General features: G+C 34.2%; 1 pseudogene; it reads right to left on the bottom strand.

The window, feature by feature from the left end:
* Nucleotides 1-14669: 14669 nt before the first annotated feature.
* Nucleotides 14670-14800, bottom strand: LOC123937668 (annotated as a pseudogene).
* Nucleotides 14801-16378: the final 1578 nt, after the last annotated feature.

Below are 16378 nucleotides of genomic sequence, written 5' to 3'. Positions count from 1 at the left end.
TTTGACATTTTCACAGAGCTGGAACAAATAATCTTAAAATTTGTATGGAACCAGAAAAGTCCCAGAATAGCCAGAGGAATGCTGAGAAAGAAAACTGAAGCTAGTGACATCACAATGCCAGACCTCAAGCTCTATTACAAAGCTGTAATCATCAAGATGGCAGTTTTGGCACAAAAACAGACACATAGATCAATGGAATAGAATAGAGAACATAGAAATGGACCCTCAGCTCTATGATCAACAAATGTTCAACAAAGCAGGAATGAAAATCCAGTGAAAAAATGACAGTCTCTTCAGCAAATGGTGTTGAGAAAATTGACACCCACATGTAGAAGAATGAAATTGAGCCATATTCTTTACACCATACACAAAGATAAGCTCAAAGTGGATGAAAGACATAAATGTGAGATAGGAATCTGTCAAAATCCTGGAGTAGAAGACAGGCAACAACCTCTTTGACCTAGACCACAGCAACTTCTTGCTAGACACATCTCTGGAGGCAAGGAAAAGCGAACCACAAATGAACTTCTGGACTTCATCAAGATAAAGAGCTTCTGCATGCAAAGGAAACAGTTAACAAAACTAAAAGGGAACTATGAATGGGGGAAGATATTTGCAAATGACATGTCAGATAAAGGACATATATCCAAGACCTATAAAGAACTTATGAAACTCAAGCCCCCCCTGAAAAATAATAATCCAGTCAAGAAACAGGAAGAAGACATGAGCAGATATTTCTCCAAAAAAGACATAAAAATGGCCAACAGACACATGAAAAGATGGTCCACATCACTTGGCATCAAGGAAATACAAATCAAAACCACAATGAGATACCACCTCATACCAGTCAGAATGGCTAAAATTAACAAAACAGGAAACAACAAATATTGGCAAATATGCAGAGAAAGTGGAACCCTCTTACACTGTTGGCGGGAATGCAAGCTGGTACAGTCACTCTGGAAAAAGGTATTGAGGTTCCTCAAGAAGATAAAGTACAGCTCTCCTATGGCCCAACAATTGCACTACTAGGTATTTACCTCAAAAATACAAATTTAGTGATCCTAAGGGGTACCTGCACCTCAGTGTTTATATCAGCAATGTCTAAAATAGTCAAACTGTAGAAAGAGCCAAGATGTCCATCAAAACATGAATGGATAAAGAAGATATGGCTCCTATATACAATGGAACATTACTCAGCCATAAAAAAGGATGAGTACTACATTGATGTGGATGGCACTGGAGGGTGTTATGCTGAGTGAAATAAATCAGTCAGAGAAGGACAATTATCATATGGTTTCACTCACATGTGGACTATGAGAAACAGTACAGAGGATCATAGGGGAAGGGAGGGAAAACTGAATGGGAAGTCATAAGAGAGGGAGAAAAACCATGAAAGACTCTTAACTACAGGAAACAAACTGAGAGTTGCTAGAGGAGAGGTGGGTGAGGAGATCGAGGTAATTAGTTATGGGCATTAAGGAGGGCATGTGATGTGATGAGCACTGGGTGTTATATGCAACTGAGGAATTACTGAACTCTACATATAAAAGTAATGATGTATTATATGTTGGTTAATTGAAATTAAATTATAAATACTATGAAACAAATAATACTTTCTATGTTAATAAAAATACTATATAATTTGCCAAAATTGAAGGAAAAAATGAGGTTTTGTGACAGATTTTAGAACTATGTCCCAAGACTGTATTTCCTTTTATCTATATTTATTTCTTTCACTTTTCTTACATTATTCTTTATCCTTTCTGTCTAAATGGTATTAGATTGGAAGCATTTTGTGAAAGAGAACTTAATAATCTTATTCAACATTGTATTTCCAGGACTTAAAACTGAATCTAATAAATGGTAGGGGCTCAATTTATTTATTGAATGAGTGGCTGAATTACAGGTATATATACGGTATCACAATGATACTAATGACATTTTAGAATAACAGTATTCATTAGTAAATTATAGTGGAATCACTGTTGTTAAGCCAGTTACTAAATTCCAACATTCTTGATCAATAAAAATGCTTATCAAACTCATCCAATGCATATACATTACCATCCATTAGATCATCTCAAAGTCTCTTCATTGTCAGACAATTACTTTCATGCAACATTTCCTACAAGTGAGTCATAATTAAAGATACATTCTATCATTCAGTCCCTGAAATTCATTGTGCTGAATCTGTGCCATAATAATGTCCTAATTAATAAAGAGGGATATTATAGAAAGAATAATCAAGTAGATTGTACTATATAAATATTTTATAGACTCTACACTGTTTATGTAAGCAATACAAAGATAGTGTTTACAAGAATTTTTCTCATTTGATTTTGAAGGACTTTGGTGCATTTTCACTGAGAAAGACAATTTTGTCACTATTATAAAGCAGTGCATTTGAAAATAATCCATTTTTCTTAGTTCATGAAATGTTAGTTTATCAACTAGAAATTATAAATTATTGCATTGCCAACATTGATATACTAGTCTCTCTAATATGGTAGTCATAGCATTTTTAATTTGTTATAAAATATTGGACACCAGAAAATATATTACCACCTTCTTTATATTTGTATTTTCTATGAAGTTTACGTCATGTAGTATAACCTAAATTATAATGGAAGTACAATGTGTTTTTTGTAAGATATTGCTTGAGATCTACCAACATAGATTACTTGAGTATTGGATTATTGAAATTAAAAATTGTAATAAATATTCAAAGATAAAGACAGTTCTTAAAAACAAAGTTCATATGCTCAATAGATATTTTGCATATTTTTTTCATAACTGATACTTGGTAACAGGTTATATTCATTTAATTTTAGTTAACAAGCTACCCCTACCTAAATAACAATACAATGAATATATAACCTGACGTTAATTAACTTGTCAGTGTTGTGGAGTTTATGCAAGCTACTACAAAGTCATATAAAATATGAACTAAAAAATCCATTATGACATGATCTTTTGCTATTGTTTTATTTATTTTCCTTTGGAAATATTAGCATATTTGTTTTTAAAACTTCCTCTTCCTCATTATGATTTTTGTGTGTTTTAGGTCTGTGGTATAGAAACCCAGATTTTTTCTTATATTTTAACTGTATCAGAGCTTTAGGGTGTGGGGGGTGTGTGTGTGTGTGTGTGTGTGTGTGTAAGAAAAACAGACCCATTTTCCCAGAGTTTTCATATAATGTAACACTATGGGAAATACTATGTATTTTTTTACTTTTAACAATTATGACTATTCTGAGTAGACTTGAACTCTTCATTTATTTGCCTAAATGATAAATCTTATGAAGATATTGCTATGGAATACAGTTCCAGGTCAATTTGAGTTTCTAAGGAGGAAGAAAATAGAAAACAAAGTATTGCACAATTGTTCCTGATTACAATTGTGTTAATTGCCATAAATGAAAACTATACATTGTAAACAAGGGAATAGAAACTGGCTTAGAGTAGGGGGCCAGAGTTGAGTCCTGAAGAATTTACAGGAGTAAGACTGACTGACAAAAACAGGATAAAACTTTTCCAGGCAGAAGGACCATAAGCTATGTGACTGCGGAACACGAGTTGACAAAATGCTTGGGTTGCACAAAGAACTAAATTAAGTATACGTTGTTTAGTGTATAATGATTGATTGGAAGAGAAATTCAAAACAAGATTTTTGATGTAGATAGTAGAATCCATTTTACCATCTTAATAATCTTTATAAAAGATTTTGTATAATATTTTAAATGCATGGGAACCCACTAAGTATTTTAAGCAAAGAAGTGACTACTCAAGTTTGCAGTGCCTAATCCAACACTAACCTGCCAAGTCTCCACATGGCTGTTGTTTCCCTTCTGCCTTTCAAACTGTACAGATATTTCTCCTGTGGGCAATACTAATCTAGAATTACACAGGGAACAGAATTCTTGGAAACATAGTTCCATTTTAGCTAGGTTAGCATAGTACAAAGCTCCCATACTATTCATGTATTAAATGTGTGCATATTTTTGGTTCTCATACTGACAATCTTCTCAGTTAAAGAAATAATGCACTAATTTTAATCTCAAAAGCTATACAATATGTAAAGATATTTGCATAAATTGAACAAAAATACGGAGACTATAATTTATTATGTTTTCTTGATTGCTTTAGGAAAATATTATGGTATGGATAGAATAAATTCACTATTATAATTAGTAGTATTAGCGAGAATAAAATCTGTATGACTCATCAGTTACTACTACATTGAATATGAGCCAAGATTTTTTAAATTATATAATACCATGCTTTTTATATTTTTGCTTAATAAGATGATATTCATTATTTTCAATAAATACAAAATAATAAGTCATTCACAACTCTACAGCATTTCAGTTTTTATATTATATTTCATGTGTTAGATTAATGTGTTTTAGATCTCCATATTTTATTTTATTTTTTTTAAAGATTTTATTTATTTATTTAACAGAGAGATCACAAGTAGGCAGAGAGGCAGGCAGAGAGAGAGGAGGAAACAGTCTCCCCAACGAGCAGAGAGCCCGATGTGGAGCTCAATCCCAGGACCCCGAGATCATGACCTGAGTGGAAGGCACAAGCTTTGACCCACTGAGCCACCCAGGCACCCCAAAGATCTCCATATTGTAGATTAACAAATTAAGCTCCAAACTGTTAGATACTTGGTCAGGATCAACTATTTGATATAAAGCTATAGTGAAACTTAAATCCAAGTTTATCTTTTGACTATAATTCTCTTTCAATTACAATACACACACATACACAGATAGACACATGTGTTTTTAAACATGTATTTATCTGCCTTGTGATCCAAGGTTATAAATTAAGTCCATACATTTATACTCTCCTTCCAACAATGCTATAAATATGATAGTGAGAGGATATTAGAAGTATAAGCCCATAACAATGAAAGATCACCAGAAGGTGAAGAATTTCAATATTTCCTGGAAAAGGCACATGAATGGAACTGCAGTGACTAAGAAGCAAACTGACGATTTTGTAAATCAGAATGAGTACAAGGTGGTTATAACAAATAATAAAAATTAGTTATAACAAATAACTAATAAAAATTCTGGAAAGATTCTAGGACAGGCTCGGATGCAAATATAAGACGTAGGACTACAGTTGAGGAATTGACTGTAATAGTATTCAAGAGTCTCTTGCCTATAGGCCCTGTACCTAGATATGTAACCAAAACTTATTATCAGCAGTAGAAGGAAACAGCTAGTGTCTAAGCATTAATCTTGGACAAATGCAAAAACATGGTTATTTTCAAAATAAATTTCCTATTTTAGGAAGGAGAAACAGTAACCCAAGTATTTCAAAGGAAAGCTTTGCAAATCGTCTTCTTAAGGAAATGCCAACATAATAGTATGTTAATTATTTACTTGCCCTAACCCAATCTTTGCAGGTAAATAAGCCTTCCTATGTACACTAGGTACATTATAATGCTTCTCACTAATTCATTAGGAATTGAATAATTACTAAGTAATTATTCAATTCATTAGGAATTGAATAATTACTTAGTAATTATTCAATTAAATAAGAATAGAAACCACGAATCAACACATATCTGATGTAGACTGCAGGAAAAAAAATGTGAGAGGTAAATAGAAAAAGCTATTGGCCAACTCTTGTATTGGTATCACACAATATTCATTATTATAACTTACTGTTAGGTATTAATATCTGATACTATCAACAGAGTAAGTTTGTTCTTCCAAATTAACTTGGCTATTCTGATCTTACACTTTTATTTTTTTAAAGATTTTATTTCAGGGCACCTGCATGGCTCAGTGGGTTAAAGCCTCTGTCTTCAGCTCTGGCCATGATCCCAGGGTCTGGGGATGAAACCCCACATCAGGCTCTCTGCTCAGCAGGGAGCCTGCTTCCCCCTCTCTCTCTCTTTGCCTGCCTCTCTGCCTACTTGTGATCTCTATCACTATCTATATATCTATATCTATATCTATCTATCTATATCTTCTTAAAAAAGATTTTATTTATTTGAGAGAGAGAGGGAGCACAGAGGGGAAGGGCAGAGGGAGAAGAACAAGGAGACTCTCCATTAAACAGGGAGCCCAGTGTGGGACATAATCCCAGGAGTCAAAGGTCACTGACCTGAGCTGAAGGCAGATGCTTAGTCAACTGAACCACCCAAGTGTTTTCTGATCTTACATTTTTAAAACAAAATTTCCAGAATAGGTTTTTTAAATTTTTTAATCAGTAGAAGGTTTGGAAGACAAAAGCAAGGAAATATGCAAGAATATAGAATTTAAAAATAAAGACCAAGAAAAAAATGAGAAAAAGAAGAAATACAGGATATCAAATTAGGTGGTATAAATCCCCCTAAAGTAGAAGTTCCTTGAAAAATAATAGAGAGGACAGAGACAGATTTGCCAATCACAGACAAATTTTAAGGAGGTCCTAAGGAGCCCCACCTACACCTCAAAACACACCCCCACCTGTAATGCTATCAATAAATAACAACAGAACCATCATGGAATTGCTGTTTTAAATATCTGAGATTGCAAACCTTTTTAAAAATAAAAGCAATAGTTCATTCTCCTACAGATTAAGGCAAAGGGTATAACAAAATGGTATTTGATTTGGAATCTAGATATATTTTTATTTAAAAACAAGCATTTCTGTACTTTACAAAGTCAGGGTTTTCAAGTTTTATAATATTTCAACAAATGAATTTCATTTTATTTAAAAACTGTGTTTTTCTAATGTATTAAGGCATTCCCTTAAAATACATTCATAATGTGAAGAAACAAGTTGCTAATATATACATTCAAAATATCCAGGAAAAAATTAACCTCAATTGGTAGACATTTTGCTCAAATTCAAGTTACATTATTTTATGCAATTAAAACTGAATCAGCTTAACTGTTGTAAGCAAAGATTATCTTTTTAAAATCTTTATTTTTTTATGGTTTATGTCTTTCTATCTTTCTCTTCATAGTAAATTTCATATAGCATGGACAATATTTTGTTAAAATCTATTTGAAGTTCAAACTAATTTTCACATATTGTGTTAAAGAATTAATGAGTCTGTGAAAATTTTCAAGGTTCATTTGTAGTGTCTTCAGTGCCTTGATGCTATGAGGCTTCACTTTTGAATTATGCCCTTGTCAAGGAGTCTGGACTATTTGATTTGAGGTGTGATTGTAATATAGTTTTTCAATTAATGTGTACTAGTTTCATGGCATAACTTTGGCCAATGTTAACACTTCAACCTCATTAAGATGCAATGTTATATAAGTAACTATTGTTAGCCCTAATATTAATTCTCTGTCCTCAAGTAATTGAACCTAATAGCAGTGGCACAGAAAGAATTACTGATTTAATTTAGGTCATTTCTCAGTGAACATTTTAAGACGAGTATAATGTAAACTACCAGAAACTGAACTAGGATAGGTACAAATAATATCATATTAAAATAAGAAATTATTCATTTAGAAAACATTGATATTATATTTGTTCAAATTATGGAGATTATTCTAAATGTGCTTGTTCACAATTACTAACACTTAACTCTGTGTTCAGACTGCTTTAGGTTTCTAATCTTTTCATAAACAGTTGTAATTTATCCTGTTTGCTCTCAACAATGAATGTAATAGTTGAAGATATTACAGAAATAGTATGGAGAAGAAAGGGAAGGAAGGAAAGAAAATGAATAAAGAAAGGAAGGAAAATGAAGGAAAGAAGAAAAGAAGAAGGGTTATTCTAACAGGCTCATCCAAATTCTAAGAGAATTTTATGTTTTGGATAAAATAAAACCTCATGATACATTGACATTTGACATTGAGAGCAGGCAGTTTGGGAAAGTACACATAAAAAGAGAAAGCTAATATTAATTGAGAATTTATTATATGTTAATCATTATGCCATATATATATGTAAAATCGCTCATTCAACAGTGAAAAATTCTAGAAGATATGTATTATTATTTCTATTTGATAGAAAGACTGAAACTAAAAGAATTCAATAACTTGAATTTAATTCTTAATTAATTATTAAATTATTAATTATTGAATTAAATTAATTAAATAATAATTAGATAAAGAACTAAATAACTTGCCCAAGTCACACATAGTAAATGGTTGGTAATGTGTATATGTTGGCCAAAAGCCAGTCCTGCATCATTCTTATTTTTTTTTTTTTGAGAACTATAAGGCAATATTTTTCTAGGCACTGTGACTTCCCATGTTCAATTTCTCAGTTCCATGGGCTTTAAATAGAGCTGACTCCCACCTCTCTTAGTTTGGGGGAGTAAGCTGGGCATGACCAATCAGAGTATTTTTTTTTTTTACAAATTTTTATTTAAATTCTAATTAACATATGGTGTAATATTGGCATCAGAAGTACAATTTAGTGATCCATCATTTATGTGTAATACCCAGTGTTCATCATAACAAGTGCCCTCCTTAATAACCATCACCCATTTAGCCCATCCGCCACCCACCTTCCTCCATCAACCCTCAATTTGTTCTCTATCATTAAAAGCCTTTTTATGGCTTGCTTCACTCTCTCTCTCTTTTCTTCTCTTTCCCCTATGTTCATCTGTTTTGTTTCCTAAATTCCACATATGAGTGAAATCATATGGTATTTGCCTCGCTCTGACTGACTTAATTCACTTAAGCATAATACACTCACGTTCCAACCATGTCATTGCAAATGGCAAGATTTCATTCTTTTTGCTGGTTGATCATATATATATATATATATATATATATATATATATACCACTTCTTTATCCATTCCTCTGTCCATGAACACTTGGGCTCTTTCCATAGTTTAGCTATTGTTGATAATGCTGCTATAAACATCGAAGTACATGTACCCCTTCAAATCTGTATTTTTGTAACCTTTGGGCAAATACCTAGCACTGCAATTGCTGAATCATAGGGTGGTTCTATTTTTCACTTTTTGAGGAACATAAATACTGTTTTCCAGAGTGGCTGCACCAGTTTGCATTCCTACCAACAGTGTAAGAGTATTCCCCTTTCTCTGAGACCCTTACCAATATCTGCTATTTCCTGAGTTGTTCATTTTAAGCATTCTGATGGGAGTGAGGTGATATCTCATCACGGTTTTCGTTTGCATTTCCCAGATGAGTCATATTGAGCATCTTTTAATGTGTACAATAGTCATCTGGATGTCTTCTTTGAAAAAAATGTCTGTTCATGCCTTCTGCCCATTTCTTACCTGTATTATTTGTTTACTGGGTGTTGAGTTTGATAAGTTCTTTATAGATCTTGGACACTAACCCTTTAACAGATACATCATTTGCAAATGTCTTCTCCCATTCCAAAGTCTGCCTTTTAGTTCCTTTGATTATTTCCTTGGCTGTGCAGAAAATTTTTATCTTGATTAGGTCCTAATGGTTCGTTTGTGCTTGTTTCCCTTGCCTCCAGAGACATGTCTGATAAGAAGTTGCTGTGGCTGAGATCAAAGTGTTTGCTGCCTATGTTCTTGTCCAGGATTTTGATGGTTTCTTGTCTCACATTTAGGTATTTCATCCATTTTGAATTTACTTTTGTGTATGGGGTAAGTAAGTGGTCCGGTTTCAATCTTCTTCATGTTGCTCTCCAGTTTTCCCAGCACCATATGTCAAAGAGACTGCCTTTTCACCTCTCAGTATTCTTTCCTGCTTAGTGAAATATTAGTTCACTATATATTGATGGGTCCCCTTCTGGGTTTTCTATTCTAATCCATTTATTTATATGTCTGTTTTTGTGCCAGTACCATATTGTATTGATGATTACAGTTTTGCAATATAGCTTGAGGTCTGAAATCATAATGCCTCCAGCTTTGCTTTTCTTTTCCTAGATTGTTTTGGCTATTTGGCATCTTTTGTGGTTCCATAAAAATTTTAGAATTCTTTGTTCTACCTCTGTGAAAAATGCTGGTGGATTTTGGTAGGGATTGGATTAAATGTGTAGATTGCTTAGGGTAGTATAGACATTTAACAATGTTCTTCCAATCCATGAGCATGAAATGTTTTACCAATTCTTTCCATTCTTTTCAGTATCTTTCATAGGTGTTCTATAGTTTTCAGAGTATGGATCTCTTACCTCTTAGGTTAGGTTTATTCCTAAGTATCTTACTGTTTGGGGCACAATTGCGAATGGGATCAATTCCTTGATTTTTTTTTTTTTTTTTTTGCTGCTTCATTATTCATGTATAGAAATGCAATAGATTTCTGCACATTGATTTCATATCCTGTAACTTTGCTGAATTCATATATTAGGTCTAGCTATCTATTCGTAGAGATGTGGGGCTTTCTAGGTGGAGTATCATATCATCTACAAACACTGGAAGTTTGACTTCTTCCTTGCCTATTTGAATGACCTTTATTTTCTTTTTGTTGCTTGATTGTTGAGGCTAAGACTGCCAGTACTATGCTAAATAGCAATGGTGAAAGTGTATATCCCTGTCTTATTCCTGACAATAGAGGAAAATCTCTCAGTTCTTCCCCATTGAGGATGATATTAGCTGTGGGTCTTTCATATATGACTTTTATGGTGTTGAGATATGCTCTATCCACACATACTTTGTTGAGGGTTTTTATCAAGAGTGGATGCTTTAGGGGCACCTGGATGGCTCAGTCAGTTCAATGTCCAGCTCCTGGTTTTGGCTCAGGTCCTGATCTCAAGAGTCTTGATAGTGAACCATGCATCAGGCTCCTAAATAAATATTTAAAAAATAAAATAGGGGCACCTGGGTGGCTCAGTCAGTTTAACATCTGCCTTCAGCACAGGTCAGGATCCCAGGGTCCTGGGATTGACCCCTGCATTATGGTCCCTGCTCTGTGGGGAGTCTGCTTCACCCTCTCCCTCAGCACCCCCTCCCATTCATGTGCTCTCTTTTGCTCACACTCTAGCTCTCCCTCTCTCTCAAATGAATAAATGAAATAAAAAGAATGGATTCTGTATTTTGTCAAATTCTTTTTCTGCATCTATTGGCAGGATCATATTGTTCTTATCCTTTCCTTTATTAATGTGGTATATCATGTTGATGATTTCCAAATACTGGCCACCCCTTTAGCTTGACTGCAGTGAATAATTGTTTTAATAAGTGTGGGATTTGATTTACCAGTATTTTGTTGAGAAATTTTGCATTCATGTTCATCAGGGATGTTGCCCTGTAATTCTCTTTTTTTGGTGGGGGGGGACGTTGTCTTTGATTTTGAATCAAGGTATATGTTGTTTGGATGAAGGTTTCTGTGCTTTGTTCTGCATGGCCAACCACCCCAACCTGCACATATCAGGCAGGATAAAGAATGTTTTTTGTGAGACTTGTGCTGCATAAGTGACTTTGGGAGCCTGATTAGCTGACATTAGATGGCCTCCAGGTCAGAACTGGCCCTTCTGGTCTGGACACTAAAAGCAATAAATTTTGCCTTACATTTCCTCTGGCTCCAGGTTGGGCTGCCCCACAGAATGGAATCCGGGAGGATAGGCAAGCACACCTAGCCCAGGCTCCTTGAATATGTAAAGATTTGATAACATAGGAATGTAGTGTACTCCGATCTGCATGTAGGCAAACGAATGTTTAATTTCAGACCCTGTCATTTGCCCTATAAATATGGTCCATATGGGGATGGTCAGTTGTAAGTCTCACCTGAAGGGAGGATGCTTGCCCAGGACTTTCAGTCAGAACTCTAGCCTGGATGTCTCCACAGGGCTTCCCCAGCTAATGAGGTTAGATGTTGTTAAGTACTCTTAAGTCTCCTTTACTGCTTACTATTGCCCTCATCTATGCATGGATTTCCCTCTTCTTCTTTCTGTCTCTGTTAGATTTTTATAATATCAATAAAGTGTTTTTTTCCCTTTCAAAACTGAGAATACAGCTGCCATGAATCTTTTCTTCAGAATAAGGTAATGCTGGCTTCTTAGAATGAGTTGGGAAATTTTTCTTACATTTCTATTTTTGAAGTTTGATAATAGGTATTAACTTTTCCTTAAAGGTCTGGTAGAATTTCCCTGGGAAGCCATCTGGATCTGGACTTTTTGTTTGTTGGGAGATTTTTTTATTACTAATTCAATTTCTTTGCTGGTTATGGGTTTGTTCAAATTTTCTCTTTCTTCCTATTTCATTTTGGTAGTTTGTAGCTTCTAGGAATTTGTCTATTTCTTCCAGATTGCCCAGGCTATTGGCATATAATTTTTCTTAATATTATCTTATAATCCTTTGTATTTCTGTGGTATTGGTTATGATTCTCCCATCTTATTCATGATTTTATTTATCTGGGTCCTTTCTCTTTTCTTTTTAGTTAGCCTTTTTAGGGGTTTATCACTTTCATTAATTGTTTCAGGGAACCAGCTCTTAGTTTCATTGATTTATTCTACTGGTTTTTGTTTGTTGTTATACTGTTTATTGCTGCTTTAATCTTTATTATTTCCCTTCTTCTGCTGGCTTCAGGCTTTATTTGCTGTTCCTTTTCCAGCTCATTTAGGTGTGAAGTTGGGTTGTGTATTTGAGACTTTTCTTGCTTCTTGAGGTAGGTTTGTATTGCTGTATAATTCCCTCTTAAGCCCACCTTTGCTGCATCCCAAAGGTTTTGGACTGTCATGTTTTCATTGTCATTTGCTTCCATGTATTTTTTTTATTCTTCCTTAATTTCCTTGTTAACCCATTTATTCTTAATAGAATGTTCTATAATCTCCATGTATTTATTACCTTTCTAAATTTTTCCTCATTTTATCATAGAAAGCTCGGTATTTTGTTTCACAATAAATGCAAATCATGGTTCGTGTTTTGTTTTTTGTTTTTGTTTTTAGAGAAAGAGAGAGAACATGTGTGCATGCACAAGCAGAGAGAGGAGTAAAGAGAGATGGAGAGAGAGAGTGAAAGAGAAAGAGAAACTCAGACAGACTCCCAGCTGAGTGCAGAGCCTGACATGGGGTTCATTCTCAGAATGAACCTTGAGGTCTTTACCTGAGCCAAAATCAAGAGTCAGAGGCTCAGCCCACTAAGCCAACCAGGCACTACTCTTGGTTCATGTTTTATGCCACTTAAAAGAACATAAAAATAAAAAGGAATAAATTAATAATATAAACAGATCCAAGATAACATGAAATATATGATATGCTAAAGATTAACCTTAGCTGCTAAGGGAAAAATAAAAACCAAATATAATAATCAGGATTTTGCTAATTGTTTTTGTTTTCCATTTTTTTGTTTTGTTTTGTTTTAAGATTATTTATTTATTTATTTGACAGACAGAAATCACAAGTAGGCAGAGAGGCAGGTAGAGAGAGAGGAGGAAGCAGGCTCCCCGCCGAGCAGAGAGCCCAATGTGGGGCTCGATCCCAGGACTCTGGGATCATGACCTGAGCCGAAGGCAGAGGCTTTAACCCACTGAGCCACCCAGGCACCCCTGGGTTTTTTTGTTGTTTTTTTTTAACCACCTGAAAATATCTGTTGGAATTTTGTGAAGTGTCCTTGGTTTATTGCAGTTGTTACTATGAGTAAAAGTTAATGAGACTAAATATTATGTTTAATGTATAGTATTGCATTTTAGTCAATGAGAAAGCATTTATTAAATGTTTATTCTCCCATTGTTACATGTATGGTTCAAAATACTGGCTTTAAAATGTATAAATCTGGCTGACCAGACAAAATAAATTTGCATGACTTAGCAGAAAACACTTCAGGGTAATCTATAATACATAGTCATAAATGTGAATTTACTCTATGCATTAAAAATCCTGCACAACCATATTAGACAGCTTATTAATATATCCATATATAATTGCTAGATTTTTTTAATAATCTACTAAACCCTAAAATATTTTGGGGTATCCAGCTTCCCCTCGTATGAGGCTCCATCCATATTTCAAAAAAGAAATTAGTACATACTTACTTACATCTACTCTTAAAAGGGTCTAGACCATCTTGCCAGAGAAACAAAAATTATAACTCAGGGATAGAGCAAACAACTGATCATCAAAACAAAAAGTGATATAACCAGGTTTTTTCTATCCCAGGCATGATAAAATCAACAATAAGTGAGCAAAGAGGAATCACTGAGATATAGACCACAGATGTTTGGAGTAAGGAAAGTGTTGTGTCTGAGATATTCAGAACTCAAGGTTGACAGATAAAGAAAGAGAAGTAATCCAAACCAAGTTCACGGATGTGTTAAGTGCAATTGTCCTGGGAAACTCAGGAAACCTAGGGAGAGATACCAAAAGGGATAAATCACTCCCCAATCACAACTAAAGCATCATGGACTTCAGCTTTCCTTTAGAAGAAACTAAAATTTTGAAGTCTTCCTTAGGTTCACGGATTGGTGTTAAAAGTTCTCTAGTCCTTTTGAAATTACATGCCAGAAATGATGTGTGTGCATGTGAGTGCATTTTCCTGGGCCAAAATCAGTAGGTACTGTTTAAACAACTCTTTAAAGGATTTATGACCACCAACAAATTTAACAACAAAAATTTTCACCAAAGCCACTATACCAAAGCTTAGTTTCAAACTTAAATTGGTAATGAATGCAGAGCTACTGATTACCTGAATAGCTAAAATTTGCTTAGTTCCAGAGAAAGAATGGAATAGACTTTATACCTATGGTCATTTACTGAAATATTGCTAACATATGGCCTACCAAGAATTCCAAATAAAACAAAACAAAAATCATAGAAATATTTTAACAGATATCAATAACATAAATATTATCTGAGATTCTACACACAGAAAATGAATACTTTTATTTTTCAATTAGCAATAATCGTGCCTCAGATAAACCTCATTGGCTATGATACTGCCACTGTGCAAAGCTGAATGCTTTCATTTTTAAAAAATATCACATATTTACCTGTGTTACTCATCGTGTTGAGGGTTCAGACACCTTGTTTCTCAAACTGCCAAAGCCTTGGCTATATGTAGTTCTATAAAACTAATACCAGAATCTTATCTCTGCCAAGTCCTCAATCAAGTGCTTTTTTCTCAAGCCATGCTGAGGCCCATTACTGAAGGTTGCCAATAGTCCATCCTTCATCTTAAGAGGAGAGTGGGAAAATGTTCTCATTTTCATTCCTGGGTGTTCACCATTTAATCCATCATCTTTTACTACAGCTTCTCAAACAAAGAAAATATTTTCTACCTCTGTCCCAACTTCTTTATTTCCAGTGGTAAACTTCTGTTTCTTGTACCTCCACTTTCTGCTATTGAAATTGCATCAAATCCTACTCCTGGAGAAATTTGGCATTATTTACTGTTCCTATTTGGCATCATTGACTCATCTAATTTCCCAGTTCACTTAATTAAAGACCATATCAGCATACGGAAACCCTAGCAATGAGAAGTTGCCCACTGGGAAAGAATAGTGAGTACTTCACATAAATTTGTGGAAGGAAAGGGAAGGAGGACAAAACAAAGAAATATTTGTGAAAACTAAATGAAATTACAGGAGACTAAAATTAAAATATTTTCATAGTTCTTTATTATTATAATCCTTTTATCTGTGTTATTCTTCATTTGTGAAGAATTCTTCATCTGTGATAAAAGAAGGAAAAGGAGAAAGAGGAAGAAGAATAGAAGAATAAAATTATAATAGAATACCATGAAAGTGTTTCAGTCTTCTGTATACACTTCATTTAGTTTCCACAAATATTAACTTATTTGTTTATTCAACAAGTTTATACTGAGTGCTTAGTATGTGTCAAACACTGTTCTGTCCATGAGAAATAAAACAGTAGGGTTAGACAAAGTTCTAGCCCTTATGCTGCTTAGATTCTAGAAAACACGGAGAAAAATAGATGTGCAAAATATTTACAATGCAGTTTTTAGTAATAAACTGGAAAAGGGCCTTTAAAATGCAAAGGTGTAGAAAGAGGTGCTAGTTGACATACAGTGTAATATTAGTTTCAAGTGTAACTATATGGTGATTCAACACTGTCAAACAATACCCGGTGCTCATCACAACTTAATCCATATCCCTTGTTTAATCCATCCCCCCCCCATTCACCTCCCCTCCAATAACCCTCAATTTGTTCTCTACAGTTAAGAGTATGTTTTCTGGTTTCCCTCTCTCTCTTCCACCTCACCCGATGTTCATCAGTTTTGTTTCTTAAATTTCACATACTGAGGAATTCATATGGTATTTGTCTTTCTCTGACTGACTCATTTTGCCTCTCCATCCACACCATTGCAAATGGCAAGATTTCATTCTGTTTTATGACTGACTTAGATATATACATATATATACCACTTCTATCCATTCATCAATTGATGGACATTTGGACTTTTCCCCTCTATTATGGATAATGCTGTTATAAAATGGGGTGCATGTATCCCTTCAAATTAGTATTTTTGTATTGTTTGGATAAGTACCCAGTAGTACAATTGCTGAATCATA

The sequence above is a fragment of the Meles meles genome, chromosome 2, assembly GCF_922984935.1.
Source record: "Meles meles chromosome 2, mMelMel3.1 paternal haplotype, whole genome shotgun sequence".
Taxonomy (NCBI): Eukaryota; Metazoa; Chordata; class Mammalia; order Carnivora; family Mustelidae; genus Meles; species Meles meles.
Note: the sequence above shows the minus strand (reverse complement) of the source record. Positions and strands in the feature narration are given on the sequence as shown.